The following is a 14702-nucleotide window of genomic DNA, read 5'->3' as shown; positions in this document are numbered from 1 at the left end:
ATTACTAAGCTTAATTATTTTAAATTTGAATTCATTCCTATTTATAGTAGACACCACCTAAAATTTTACCATTAGAAATTTCGATTTTTAAATTCAGATTGGTAGCTTCAAGTTGATTTTTTTTCAGTGTGTACTAAATCTTTTGAATAACAATTAGTAACATAGTAACGTTGGAAAAATTGGCTAATGCACTTGAGAAAACTGTTCCCATTGGAATTCCCTTTACTTGTTTATAAAAATTAATTCCATTAAAAACGTAATTTTCGATAATATTAAATTTACATAATTCTAGCCAGTTATTTTTTGTAATAATATCTTCATTTAAATATTCGTCATATATAAAAGTACAGACATTTATTAATTTTTCATGAGGCAGATTAGTGTATAAATTTTCGAAATCATAATTATTAAGTTTATTAATGTTTTTTTCTTTTATAAAATCCAAAACTTTTTTGTTACTATTAATTATAAAGTTATATTGATCTTTAATTTTATTCAGGATAATTTTCAAGTATTTAAAGAAAGGTCTTCCCGTATAGTAATGATAATTGCCACTGCTAAAAGTCACGAATCTAAATTTTAATGGTTTTTTTATGATATTTTATTGTTGGGAATAAATAAGGAGAGTTTAAAGAGCAAGTCTTAATTTTAATTTTTTGCGAAAGCCAGCATTCTTTTATATTATTCCTTTTTCCTAGTGTTCTTTAACATATAAATTGCATTAGAATTATATTCATTAATTAAAAGTTCTTTATAATAATATTTACAAATTAAACATAAATTATTTGCTGATTTATCTATTACTGTAATAAAAAAATTTTCTTTTAAATTTTTTATTTCGTTTTTCAATGTTTTACTAAAATAAATCCCACGTTCTTTAGATCTGTTATTCTTTAAAATGTAAGTTGCATTAGAGTTATATTCATTAATTAATAGTTCTCTATAAAACTATTTACACATTAAATAGACATTATGTGCTGATTTATCTATTACTGTAATAGCAAATTTCTTTCTTTTAAATTTTTATTTCTTTTTTTTAATGTTTTGCTAAAGTAAATCCCTCGTTCTTTAGCTCTACCAATATATATATATTCATTTTTGTCTTAATTTCCCCTACAGTTCTCACTTTCCATTCTCCAAAACCTTCCAGAGCCCAACCAACCAATGAAAGTAAGAAATATTTTGAAAACGAAATTAAAACTAAAACGAAACGAAATAGTTGCGGAACTAAAACCAAAAATGGAACAGGAAAGCCTCATAGTATTTAGAGAGCGCAAATGCAGCTACATCTAAAACACAAATGAATTGAGACAAAAGTAATAAAAATCAAGTTAATAGGAAATGCAAATTAAACCAAATAAAAAAAAAATCCGGCCTGAAGACTTTTTCAAGGGTCACCCTCAGGCGGGGATTCGAAAAAAGGAATTTTTTCTCTGAAGCAATGCAGACTATAGATTCAAATAGTGATTCCTCGTGACCCGAAAATCCCCTGAAATTAGGCCCAAGAGATATACCATTTTAACAGAAAGGAAAATACAAAACAATAATATATATATATATATATATATATATATATATATATATATATATATATATATATATATATATATATATATATATATATATATATATATATATATATATATATATATATATATATATATATATATATATATATATATATATATATTAAACACAATAGAAAATAATTAGAGAGTTTTGATTGTGATTTTGAGAGATTTAAATAACATAATGTTGGAAGATTTAAAATCTCAGTAGAATCAATAAATCTTTCCCCCAATAAAAATTTATTTGGAATTGTAAGAATATGTTTTCAAATTTTATTTACTCATAACTAATCCACAAAAAACAGGAAAAAAGATAAATGAATTGTTACCTGATCAGCACATTTTTTTTCAATAAATGAAGTTAAATGATGAAAAATGATTATTTCTACTTCTGAGTTTGACCTAAATCTTGACCTGACTCTTTCTTGCCAACGTATATTACACCTTATTGGGAAGTTGTGCTCAGAGATATTCTCTTTTTCCTTCTACTTAGGCAAACTTCAGTCTTTTATGAAATTAGAGGTCGAAATGATGAGAGTTGTGAAATATTCTTTTTCTTATGTTTTGAGTGTAAAAGAATTTCCCTCCGACTTCCGATTTACTGACAGGACCCATTTTTTCCCATTTGCCGGGGAAGTTTTTCATATTCAGTTTCAGTTAAATGATTTAGATTTAAGTTTATACCCATAATTCAGTTCTAATTATTATATATTAAAGTCATATTGTTTTAATTACATTACAAATTTTCTGCTCCTTGTGTATATAAACTTTTCTGATGTAGATCTGTCTCATGACATCATAGCGTTATTATAAACGTCCATTTCTTCTAGCTTTCCCGATATTGTAATCCTTTTTTAATTCGTTGAGGAGACATTATATATATTAAACACAATTTTTCTTCATTCAATGATTGAAGAAATTAAGCAATGAAATAGGAAAAACTTTGTGAATCTTGGAGCAACAATGCATTCGATTGCTGGGAATGGGGAAAAATAATTTTAAAAAATTGCCCAAATTCGGAGAAACATTTGCACAAATGTTAAATAAGTATCTTGTAAAGATATTTGTTGTATTGAAGATGACATGACAATCAGTTGCATGGATTGCAGTCTTTTCGAAATTTATGATCGGAAACCATTAAAATTGCACTGAATTTTTTATTAATTGGAATTAAGAAAAAATAATTCCAATTCAGATATTCCACTCTGCAAAGTATATAAGTCTTGCAAATCTAAGTCAATTGACCTCGCTTGTAAAGATGATTGTACACACACACACACACCTTTATCTATTTAGAATTTAAATTCTTAATAATTTTTCATTCTTGTACTGGACGGTATGCTGTTGGACATCAAAAATACACTTTAATTTATTTAATCGTAACATATAATTTACTTTCTTTTCTATTAAATTGAGGAAAGAGCAGAAATATTGAAACAGGAATAATTTTTTATATTTCATTATAAAAATAACATTTCTAATGCAATTAAAACTAAACATCAGAAGTTTTGTGTCCGATTTTGCTGATTATCACCTTGCGGATGTAAAGCACTTTTTTCCATTTTTGATTGCAAAACAGCTTTAAGGAGACGCTGTTAAACGGTTTTGGTGTTAAAAGAAAAATAAAAAATATTTGGAATTTATTATGACTATTTATTAACAATTTCAATCTTGATTTCTTCAGTAAAGGACTGCCAGACGTTGTTCACATCAAAAATTATATACTTACGCATACATGTATTAAAATAGTTTGTTTGTGGAAACCCAGTTACGGTTAGATATATTTGCAGTTTATTTGAGATTTAATTTTGATTTAATTTTGTTCTTTTCATGAAGTTTTAAACATATATCTATATAAATGTTGATAATTTGATAATTTTCTTTTAAGAATAGTTTATGAAGAATATTCAGAAACGTTTCTAATTAAATACCGATTCAATTTTCTAATTAATCATTTAATGAAGTCATTTTATACGCCACAATAAATCTTTTCAGTGACGTGACCATTCAGTGACGTGATCTCCATTGAACAGCTTAAGATATCGGGCAGTTATATATTATTTGAGATGCGCAGTTAATCTTGTCATGTGGCAATGTCTTTTTGTGAAACGACCCCATTATATTGTGAAGTATGTTATTCATTAAAATATTAATCTAAAACCAAACCTCTAATTACAAAAATATAGTAAATCTTTTTCAGTATAATTTCAAAAACGAATATTGATCTCTTCATAAAGAAGGATTCAATAAATTATTCTTTTAAAAAAATAAATAATTCTCATATTAGGAATGAGATAAAAATGTTTCTAACATTATTTTTTTGAAGACTTTTCTTTTTTCTTAGCTCAATCTATGGTCATTAAACATGTTAAAAATCATAAAAACTCAGCAGAATTAATAGCTTATTCTGAACAATTTTTTCATGCTATTTTAGCAAAACCACTTCACTATTAGCTTTTCTCTCATTGTTTGAATAGAAACAAGAAAAAATAAAACATAAAGAAACAAATTAAGCTTTTATCATTCAGTTTTTACTTTTAGAATAAATTTCTATTCAACATCGAAAGCAATAAAAAGCATTTAAGATATCTCCCAATTTGTTATTCGATGTACAGAATGGAATTTTTATCATCCGAATGAATACCACTAAATTAATTCAATAGCTTTCGCTTGTGGAAAATTTTTTCTCATCAAAGGTTGATAAATTTTTTAATACTTTTATTTTATCAAGAATCGAAGAATGCAGTAATAGTTAAATAGCCGCATACCTTTAGAACTTCCATTGTATATTGTTTTCGTGATTTTTTTCTGAATTCATTTGTTTTTGGGAAACAAAGATTTTTTTTTCTAAGAAAATACGTCTGGCCTAAAAGTCTTCGATATTTATTTCTTCTAAATATGAATTAAAATATTGTAGCTATTATGTGGTTCAAATAAAGCTATTATGTGGTTCAAATAAAGCTATTATGTGGTTCAAATAAATCTCTTATGCGTTTCATGTTATTAATGTTTAATTAAGTTAAAGCTGTATTAAAATTTCAATTAAATTAATATAAATAAGTTATTTTAGTTTTTAACAAGAAAATGTAATATTCTTTCTATATTTTGTAAAGAAAATAGGTTTTAACGTTTGAAATAATTCAATATCCTGTGAATAAGAAATAATTTTATGACAATTATATTCATTTTATTTTATATATTATTATTTATCACATTTTGTTATGGGTATGAACCGATATTTGTTTAAAAAAATGCAAAGATGGATAAATAAATGGTTAGGAATCCATTTATTTTATCCTTTCATCCTTCTTAGTATACAAAAGATTTTTAATCCGATTGTCCAATGGTGTTAAACTTGAATTTCTTAATAACTACATTTATTATCTCTTGAGGTTTATTGTGTTAACCGTTTTAGAATTAAACGAATACATTACATTTAAGAGTTAATTTAAAATATTCACAAAAAATTTCCCGCATTTCGTGTCTAAACGTATGCACTATTCAACCTCAGATTTTGAAGAAGAATATTAAATACTATTTGTGTTTTCCATAACAAGGAAATACTTTCTTTATTTTAAATTTAAATTATTCCTTTTATTTCAAAAACTATTAGTGTATTATATTTTTTTCCAAGCTGTACAAGTTACTTTCTAACGTTATTACTTCTGGAAGTTTTGAAAGATGGCAGTTATAGTAAAAAAAGAGCTCAGTCTAGATATAGTAAAACGGCCTTCGATATAGTATAGTAAAATGTGAATATAGTAAAATGACATTACATGGAGATGACTTTGGAACTTGCGTCACTGTTTCGGAAAATTTACAACACAGAGAACAATGCAAAAACAAAGTCGTAAAGCATCTTTAGTTGAGCACAAAAAAGACATATTGCGGACACCAATGTCAAGATCAACAGAACACGCGAAGCACGCATCTACTTCATTGACATTTCTGAAATTCTGACGTCACAAAACTTGAACAAAAGAAGGAAGCATGTTATCTTTCGGAAAAATGTATGGCTCTAACATAACTGGTCTATTTCGAATAAGACATCAGTCATAAAGCAGTATCAGGTGGGAATGTTCTAGCAACCGGTTATCAGTCATGGTGACTTCTAGCAGTATCAACTGGAAATACTCTAGTAGCCGGTAATCAGGTTTGGTGGCTTCAAAAAGTGGGCTGTATGCTTACCTAATTGTTTTTAAGATAAGAATGTTTGCCCTAAATTTGACGGAATATAGCTTTATAAATAATCTCATTCAACAGAATATGGCTAATTTACTGCACATATTTTCTTTTTACTATAAATGCCAATAACTATATGAAAGTTAAGGAGTAAAGGGCATCATTAATTATTCTGAAAAACTTATTAAACTATAAGAAATGATGTATAGAAATTATATTTAAATTAAATAATTTGTTCTGCTTCTTTTAATCAAAGGTTATACATTTTACATTTATCAGAAAAAATTATATTTGTGAATAGAATATAAAAAATTATAATTGCTTTTATATTGGCTTTAAATAATTTTTTCCTGAGCTCAATTTACATTGATATAGAAAAAAAATCGATATTAAAATCTATTGCTGCTCTCTTTTGAATTAGGTAATTTATTCTTCAAGTATTTAAATATGGTCTTTAATACAACGTTAACAAGTCAAAATCTTTGAATCTCACTTTCACTTTTTTCTAGCTTTGGAGATGATCCTTCCCAAAGTAAAAATGATAATAAGACTTTAATATTGAAAGTAAAGAAGGAAAACAATATTTCTTTGAGCAATTACTTCAATGGAAGATTATAAAATGATTTTAACCAAAAATATTAAACATTTGAATAGAAGCTAAAGTAATTTATTTCAAAGAATTTATTTCAAATGAGGTACTTTCATCACAGATATGAGTATGGAAATTCTCTGTATTAGGTCAATTTCTGAAGGCACAGATATTTTAAAAAATAGGTGAAATGAAAAATTTCATGAACTTATACATTTCGAAGCAAAAACAATAATAAACATTGAGAAGATTAAATTCAAAAAGAGTACGAACAGAAAAGCAGTAAACCAAAGCATGCAACCCTATCCATTAGTTAAATGGACTTTTCTACTTTCTCATATTATGAGAATGTAGAAAAGAATTCAAAATTAAGGATTTAAAAGTTCAATAAATTGCAATTGATACAAAGTTTATTATAATATTCCATAAGAGTCTGCAGCTCATAAAGTAGTTTGTCTTTTAAGCTCTCTTATAGCAGTGTTTTCGTAGAAAGCATATAGATTTGAGCATTTTTCTGTAATTACGATTTTTTTTAAATAATTTAGCAAACAATGTTTTAAAAAAAATCAATGAAACAAAGTTGCGTCTTATAAGAACATATTTGCATTATGAAAATTGCTTGTGCATTCTGTTTCATTCTTGTATTGATGATAAAATTATTGTTATAAAATTGTATTATTTTGATCATGATACAGTAGATGTCTTTAATGTGATTACTTAGCAATTTTGATAAATTTCGCCATTGCTTAATTCAGAAAAACTGCATAATTATACCGGATTGTTTCTTTTTCATTTTCAGGACAAAATTCAAGCACAGGAAGTTCGTAATTTTAATCTGAAATTACTCCGCCAATTTTACAGATAACTCCATGAAAAATCCCCCTTGTTTTCATTCTAGTGTAACTCGAATTATTTACCAACTTCCTTTATTTTTTAAATTTCTTTTTAAATCAATTTTTCACTTACTTACTTAGTGATTACTTAGTGAAAATTTAAAGGTATTGAAATTATCAATACCTTTAAATTTTCCGTACATTTAAACTATCTTAATATTTTCAAATTAAAATTATTATTTAAACAATTTAGGGAGATTTATTTAATTCTATACCAGTGACATACCTTGTTAAGAAATTTGAAAAACAACAGTTTTCAAAATTAAAAAAAAAAGTGGCTAAAAGGGAAAAAGAAAAAAACAAACAAACCACTGCTTGATATATAATCATGAGTGTGTTTTTAAAAACAGTTTTGAAATTATCAATACATTTAAATTTTCCGTACATTTAAACTATCTTAATATTTTCAAATTAAAATTATTATTTAAACAATTTAGTGAGATTTATTTAATTCTATACCAGTGACATACCTTGATAAGGAATTTAAAAAACAATTTTCAAAATTAAAAAAAAAATAATGATTAAAATGGAAAAAGAAAAAAACAAACAAACTAGTGCTTGATATAATATCATGAGTGTGTTTTTAAAAACATATTTTTAACGGACTAAACTGGTTTTTAATTCAGTGATTCATATATTCAAATAGATTCCCATAGACTCAAATATTGATCTGTCGAAAATTGGGGCAGTAAGAAATTGGACGCGGCAGTATTCTGAGTTTTCAAAATTTTGAGCCAGCCAGTATTATCTCTTGCTGGGAATTAATCAGCAGAGATTTTAGTCGTCGGAATCCTGACCCAGATGTTTTAGAAATGGAAGAATGTTATTATATAATAAAGACAAACATGGAATTCCCGGGCAGCAATCTTTTGTTACATATATAAGCTTTTCAAACAATTGCTTCTATTTCGGTCTTGAAATTTAAATGAATAATGTGTTGGAATTTATTAATTTCAACAGAATTAGCATTTATGTAGAATGTGCACAGCGTGATGCATGACATTTCTACTATCTCACAAAGTTGAATACTATCTACACAAAATGAGTTTGGTAAATATTTTCTTTGCACCTTCTCAATTAACACAGCGATAAGTCATTACTTTTAGTATGCATTTGTATCTGTATGTAGTCACTTGTAAATCAACTGAAGGAATTAATCTTTTTTTAATCCAAGAAATGCTGGAAAAGATACTGAATTTAATTTAGAAAAGTTTCCAACAAATTAAATATCATTGTTTGGAATTTCATAGTAAAATTTTCCTCTCCTTCAAGTGATTTATCAGTGCATCACATTACCAAATTGTCCATGAAAGTAAAAAAAAGGCTTTTGACCATAATCTAAATATAATCTACAGTTCCAAACATGAATTAATATATTTTTTTAAGATTGAGTTAAGAATGTTTCTACTTTATGATTTTTCACTTATATTATTAGTCAAAATTTCTCTTTCTTGATATACTCCCTGGAAATTCAAACATGAGATGAATGCTTTACAAAATGTATTTTAATACGAAGAGGGCGAAATATGATGGTTATTAAATGCTTGTTTTCCATCTTAAAATGCAAGAGAAGATATAATTTAAAATATTAAATATGTGGAGATTGTTCTAACATTCGAAAGAGTCCTTTTATTGATGCTTGAAGAATTTAGAATAAATTGTTCATAAAATTCTTAAGTTTCAAATGGTTTATTTTATTGTTCTTTTTCTTAATTTAAATTATACATTTTTTATATATATTTATGATACTGATACCTTTTGCAACATCCGTAAGTATAACTGATTTCCTTTCTCTTCCATTCTTTAAAGTATCATTTCATAGCTTTTGGTCTATAAATAATTCTTTTCTTTCCGTATTCTGTTTTTTTAAATATTTCTGTAATATATATATATATATTAAATATTTTAAATATAATGAAGAAATTTAACTAATCTAAATATTGTAAATCAATTACGAAATAATTTAGTTGGCCTATGAATAAAATACATTAAGTTTTCACTGTTCACCAAACAACTCAGTTGGAACATAATAAAAAAAATATTTTTTATATTATTATTTCTCACTTTAAAAAAAATTAATATTAGATTGATAATTGCTTGGCCAGATTTGATATTCTATTGCTTTATGAATATATGCGTATTGAGTTTATATTTCTTTCTTAAATATTGGCAATAAAATATTATTTTAATAATATTTTTACAATTAATCCATTTAATCCCACCATTCCTTTCACAATTTTCTTTTATGAACCAAAGCAACAATATTCATTAATGCAATATAAAAAGGTCCTTATAGATTCTTCGAAGGAAAATAATTTTTTATTTCTTTTTCCATGTTAAATAGTCTATACTTTATCATTTACGACATTTTACATTTTATATTCCAAAATTGCCTCGAAACTTTCTTCAATAAGAATTTATTTGGGGATTTTTTGGATAAGGTTCTACATTAAGTAAGATAAAGGCAATAGGGTTTAAATTTTATTCGCTTACAATTTTCTAATAATTGAATTTAATGACTTAATAATACATACGTACAGATTAATAATCGTAATTGTATACGTTTCTAAACTCTTTTTTCCATATTATTTTTTCATGTTTGTATAGTAAGAGTGTTTGTTTCATGCTTATAGTTTCTTTTTATTTTATTATTAAAAATCATATTTATTTTAATTTAATTTTCCTTTTTGATGTCCTATTAGTATATATATATATATATATATATATGTGTGTGTGTGTGTGTGTGTGTGTGTGTTTGTGTATGTACGTGTATTATAACAATTAAAATCGATATAACTTTATCTGAACTTTACATTTTGCCACGATTTCGATCAAATAAGAAATTTGTATAAAACAGTAAAATTTTAAATATATAATAAATTCTAATTTTAGAAGGCGAATAAATTTATACTTGCATGCATATTTCTATAATATCGAAATATCATTGTCATATAATTTAATCTCAATAGTGGTATTAACTAGAACAATTGTATTAAAACATTTATCTGAAAATTATGTAAAATAAATTTTTAATGTAGATTGGAAATGAGTTTTAATAATATTAAATGATGAAATTTATGAGAAAAAAACATTTTTTAAAAACGTATGTACAATGTAAAAATAAGAACCTTCTTGATATAAATCAAATACAAGCCAAAATACAACATGTTAAAACTAACAAAAGCTAAAGAATCATAAGATTTTTATTATGGATATTATATTTATTATTTATATGGACAAATAAACTATAAATAATTATAGTTCATTTGTCCATATAAATAATCTAAACGTTCATTAAAATATGCATGTATGATCCATTAAAATAAAATATATTCATGGAAATAATGCATTTTTTGGAATCACAAACATTTAGAAATAACTAATTTTTGATATAAAATAAAACAGGGCGAACATATTCAAAAAATAAAAAGAAAAGATAATTTAATTAAAGAATTTTTTTCTTATTAACTGTAACTATAAAAATAAATTTTATTAATACGCTGCAAAATTGTCAATATGATTTCTGGAACAAAACAAGTCATAAAATACTTAAGACCTCGATTTCCTTGGAGTTATAATTATTACTGTTATCCATTAGTACAACGTATCTATTATTGGAAACTATGTATATTATACTTTTGAATTGATTATTCTCTTTTAACTTAAAATCCAACTTAAAGTTCTTTTTATATTCAAACTAAGGATTCAAGCTATAATAACTAAGGATACCGTAGCATCCTATAGTAGCTATTTGGCATTCCTTACTTTGATTGGAAATCAATTCTGGCCACTTTCGATTTACAAAGTTTGTAGTTTTCTCTTCGGAAAAAAAAGCAATGCATTAAAATTCCAATTTCTGCAGAAATGCAAAATCTATCATCTCAATTAATAAATGGTATCTTTGAATAGACATTATTAATTTGACAGACAGATTAATAGACATTACTAATTAGACAGACAGATTAATAGACATTACTAATTAGACATTATTAAACAAAATTAATTTTTAGCTTATTATATTAGCTTATTTGGGTAAAATACGCATTATTATTTGGTTACACAAAAAATATAGAATGCCAGAAGTAGATAAGAAAGAAATATGTTACAGAAATAAATAAATTGTTTGGCAAAAATGAAACGCTTGCATATGAAGAATGTTTTATGAGCTAATCTATTATAATAATTGCTAATGAAAAAATCAATAACGTACATCGGTGTTTAGAAGCTCAAATTAGTGTAGCATTGATATATGAAAAACTATGAATAGCATATCATTTGGTATTTTAGAACATTTGGTTTTGATTTATGATTCTTTTTATTTTAATAGGGTTTATGGACAGAAAACCACCACATATTCCTCTACCTCACAAATAGAAATTTATCAGGAATAAGACCTAATGACTATAATGCATACTAAAAAAAAACAACCCCCGCTTCTATGTAATTTTTTCTCTATAAATGCGTTAGAAGTTAATAATCAGTTAATTTATAATTCCTTGAGCATATTTTTGAGTGATAGGTAAAATAATTAATTATGAACCTTTAGACTATTCAATCTTCGGATTATAAAGCCTATTTACATATAATTATCCTTCTTAAAAAGAGGAAATGCTTGCTTTGCTTTAAATTGTTCCTGCAAATCAGAGGTTTCTTAAGCTTATGCAACTACACATTATAATGTATCTGTCATATTGATTAATTTTCAAAGAAATTTATTGGCTTGGGGATTTCTTAATGGCTTTCTTTACGTTTTGATAGTCCCTAAAAATTGATAAATTTTTTTGATAAAATTTATTTAATATATGATATTGATGTAAAATGTAAAATCAAATTGTATAATTAAATCTCCTCAGAAGTACCACTGCGGTGTGCTGTTAAGGCTTCGAAGGCGAAGGGTTGCATGTTCGAAATCCGATCCTACTGCAGAATAGCTGGGTTAATGTACTCAGTGCACATTAAACATCAAATGCTCACCTGTTATGGTATCGAGGAAGCTAGGGGAGCAGATGCTATCCTCATCACCTGAACAAGTTCCAAATTATGAGAATCGTCACAAAACAACCAAAGACATAAATGAAACCAAACTAAATAGTACACTATATATGTGATGATATATTAGGAAATTCAACTTCCGGTATACTTAATTCAGACATATCTACTACGTATACCCATACCGAAATGGCGCTTAAATATGTTTTTTTCTTCAGATCAACAATTGATATAATTGAATTTTAATAACTTCCTAATTCTGAAAATCAGTTAATTTTTTTAAAATAAATTTTCACTTTGTGATCTTCAACATAGAGAATTTAATATCCTAATTATGGAAATTTCCATGATCGAGACATTTATCTTTCTTAGAAATCATAGTAAAAAGAATTATAAAAAGTTGCAGTTGAACAAAATATTTGAACATAAGACTGAATGTCCCATTATTAAAAGCAAATAAAGATGCATTAATAATTACATTTTTTATTAAATGTGAATAACATTATTTGAATGTATTGTGATACCTAGCAGTTGTTTTTTCTAAATTTATTTCTTTGACTAATTTGAAACTGATTCATAAATTTGTACGTAATGGAAAACATGAGAGATTAGATTATGACACGAATCAGCGTTCGTTCTTCAGCATTTTTTAATGATCATAAGTATGGAAAACTATGAAAATGAATCTGGCAAATTAGAAAGGAAAATTTCGAAAAATGCATTTATCAATACAGATTAGGATTAAGAAAACTATAATCTATTATTGTTTTTAATAAATTAAAAAATTGTTTTAAAATTTATTGTTGTATATATTTGAGTATACAATGTATATCGTTGTATTTATTCAGTATTATTTGAAAGAATTCTGAGCTGATCTTGAAAAAGAAAGTTAAAACTTGAGATTACAGCATGAAATTTCATAAAATCATAATAGATTATAATTTATATTTAGATATCTATAAGATACTTGTGATAAAAATGGAATTAGAAGGAAAAATTGATGTTATTTCATTATATCCTATTTAACATAAAATAATCTTTATTTCTTTTGAAAAATAACTTTTGTGAAGTATTTATTTTAATTAAATAGTTTTATAAAAGTTTCGTATTCTCTGAAAATCGTGAGTAATTGCAAAGCAGAATAAGATATGATTTCTTTTTCTAACCTCTTAATGCCATCTAATTCACTCTTTTATCTGATATTCATCTTTCAATTTATTTTGCACTCCCCACAGAATTTTATAAATTCAATTTATAAAATATTTTCTGATGGCTAATTTTAACTAATGCATGGCTAATTATAAAGAATATTCTAAATTATTTTTACCCATATTATCATGTTTAATAAGTATTTTTTTCAAAAATTAACACAGACAGAAACTGTTACAGTTCTTGGAAACTGTTTGATCTATATTAATTAATTCATTCTAATTTATTCGAATTTGGAATATTATGAAAAATAACTTAAAAATTAAATTTTAGTTTTAAACGAAGCACATTGAAGAGAAAAAATGCCTTAAATTAGCAGATGTGGTCTCCTCTAAACTTTCCCGTATACTCTCTAATAAATATACTTGTGCATTATTTTTCGAGCAATAGTTACGAAAGAACCTATCGGAGTGCGAATTTTTCCTGGTAAGTCATTACTACAAAAGTACCAGAAAATCAAATGTGATTCTTGGATCCACTCCCTTTTCCCGACTAATTAAAATCAAAATTTGACACAAAACTATAAATGTAGTCACAAAATCATATACCAAATTTTACATACTTAATCCCTTTCATTTTTGAGTTATCGCATTTACATGCTGGTACAGTACAGACTGATAGACAGTGAATGCCTTTATAGATTTAGTTCCAAATTTAATAGCTCCTTCACTTTAGTTATTAGTGCTGTGTTCTAAATTTTATCTCCTTAACTCTTTTATGTTTGCATTTAATGTGTTATTCTAACAGTCGAGCAGACGGATTTCCTATGTAGGAATTTGCATTCGAAATTTGATAGAAATCTACACATTTCGAGTACAGGCCAAATCTATTTCTTCTATCTCAAAGTGTTTTTAAATTATAGAGTTCACAAGCAGACAGATAAAATTCCAGAGACTTATTTTACAGATTAAGCGAAATCTGAAACATAAGAGATTCGTCAAAATTAAATTTTTTGACCTTTGCAATACTCTCTTTTTATGTATTTTGTATATGAGAAAGTTGCAACAAGTAATTGCTTTTGTTTTACTCAAAAAACTTAAGACCTTCGATGATTGAAAATCAAATTTTACCTGATATGATTATCTGCTAGAAAAATTCAAAACTTATACTCTGTCAAATAATGACACCTGAGCCCCAGTCCCAATTTAAATTGGCAAAACTATATATTTTTCTTTGAACAGCAAATTTAATTCCTCATCAAACACGCTAGTAAACAATTTTGAAATCGTATTCAAATTATAATTTTTGTCATATCGGGTAAAATTTTGATTT

Source organism: Argiope bruennichi, chromosome 2, assembly GCF_947563725.1.
Source record: "Argiope bruennichi chromosome 2, qqArgBrue1.1, whole genome shotgun sequence".
NCBI lineage: Eukaryota > Metazoa > Arthropoda > Arachnida > Araneae > Araneidae > Argiope > Argiope bruennichi.
This window is presented reverse-complemented; position numbering follows the sequence as displayed.